Source organism: Mustela nigripes, chromosome 6 (genome assembly GCF_022355385.1).
Source record: "Mustela nigripes isolate SB6536 chromosome 6, MUSNIG.SB6536, whole genome shotgun sequence".
NCBI classification, from domain to species: Eukaryota; Metazoa; Chordata; class Mammalia; order Carnivora; family Mustelidae; genus Mustela; species Mustela nigripes.
In genome coordinates this window covers 100105498-100107792 of record NC_081562.1, presented here as the reverse complement: position 1 = coordinate 100107792, position 2295 = coordinate 100105498, and positions in this window count along the sequence as shown.

Here is a 2295-nt window from a genome sequence, read left to right as displayed (position 1 = left end):
GCAGGCAGAGAGGCAGGCAGAGAGAGAGGAGGAAGCAGGCTCCCTGCCAAGCAGAGAACCTGATGCGGCACTCCATCCCAGGATCCTGAGATATGACCTGAGCTGAAGGTAGAGGCTTAACCCACAGAGCCACCCAGGCGCCCTTATCAATTTCTTTTTAAAAGTCTTTTTAAATTTTCATTTTTACAGTCATACTTCATCCCTTCATCGTGTTTACCCTTGTGTGTGTGTGTTTCTTTCTTTAAAATTTTGGGAGGTAGTTTCTCATAACAGACCAAAATACACTCATAAAATATGTGGCTCTGTTTTAGTAACCAGCCTAATCATACTTTTTTTTTTATTTCTTCTCCTCCCACCCTACCCTGGTTTCAGGTCTCCTCTGATTTGGTTAGTGTATATTTTTATGGGGTCATTGTCACCCTTTTAGTGTTCTGTTCTCTCATTCATCTATTCTTCTCTGGACAATATGACAAGGCAGGAAAACTCACCTCAAAAAAGAATAGTATCAACTGCTAGGGACATAATCAATACAGACATTAATAAGATGTCAGAAACTGGAGTTCAGAATTATGAGTATAAAGATGCTAGCTGAGCTTGAAGAAAGCATAGAATCCCTTTATGGAGAAATAAAATCCCTTTCTGGAGAATAAAAAAAAACCCTCACCAAAATCTAACCAAGTTGAAATTTAAAAAGCTATTAATGAGGTGCAATAAAAAATGGAGTCTCTTACTACGAGGATAAGTGAGGCAGAAGAGAGAATTAGTGATGTAGAAGACCAAATGACAGAGAATAAAGAAGCTGAGCAAAAGAGAAACAAGCAACAACTGGACCATGAGGGGAGAATTTGAAAAATAAGTGATATCATAAGATGAAGCAATATTAGAATAATTGGGATCCCAGAAGAAGAAGAAAGAGAGAGGGGCAGATGGTATATTGGAGCGAATTATAGTAGAGAATTTCCCTAATATGGCAAAGGGAGCAAGCATCAAAATCTAGGAGGCACAGAGAACCCCCATCAAAATCAATAAAAATAGGTCCACACCCTGTTATCTAATAGCAAAACTTACAGGTTTTAGTGACAAAGAGAAAATCCTGAAAGCAGCACAGGACAAGAGGTCTGTAATAAACAATGGTAGAAATATTAGATTGGCAGCAGATTTATCCACAGAGACCTGGCAGGCCAGAAGGGACTGGCATGATATATTCTGAGCACTAAATGAGAAAAACATGCAGCCAAGAATACTATATCCAGCTAGGCTATCATTGAAAATAGAAGGAGAGAAAAAAACTTCCAGGACAAACAAAAATGAAAGAAATTGTAAACTCCAAACCAGCCCTACAGGAAATATTGAAAGGGGTCTTCTAAGCAAAGAGAGAGCCTAAAAGTAACAGACCAGAAAGGAACAGAGACAGTATACAGTAACAGTTACCTTACAGGCAATACAATGGCACTAAATCCATATCTTTCAATAGTTATCCTGAATGTTAATGGGCTAAGTGCCCTAGTCAAGAGACACAAGTATCAGAATTGATTAAAAAAACAAGACCCATCGACATGCTGTCTGCAAGAAGCTCATTTTAGACCCAAAGACCCCTCCAGATTTAAAGTGAAGGGGTGGAAAAAAGTTTACCATGCTAATAGACATCAAAAGAAAGCTGCTGTGGCAATCCTTATATTATGCAAATTAGATTTTAAGCCAAAGATTATAATAAGAGATGAGGAAGGACACTTTATCATACCTAAAGTATCTGTCTGACAAGAAGATCTAGTAATTTTAAATATCTATGCCCCTAACACGGGAGGAGTGAATTATATAAACCAATTAATAACAAAATTAAAGAAATACATTGAAAGTCATATAATAATAGTAGAGGACTTTTACACCTTCCTCACTGAAATCGACCAATCATCTACGTAAAAGATCAACAAGGAAATAAGGGCTTTAAGTGATACACAGGACCAGATTGACATCTCAGATATATTCAGAACATTCCTCCCTAAAGCAACAAGAATACACATTCTTCTCTAGTGCACATGAACATTCTCCAGAATAGATCACATACTGGGTCACAAATTAGGTCTCGACCAGTACCAAAATATTAGGATCATTCCCTGCCTATTTTCAGACCACAATGCTTTGAAACTAGAACTCAACCACTGAAGGAAAGTTGGAAAGAACTCAAATACATGGATGCTAAAGAGCATCCTACTAAGGAATGAATCAGCCAACCAGAAAATTAAGGAAGAATTTAAAAAATCCGTGGAAACAAATGAAAATGAAAACACAACTGTC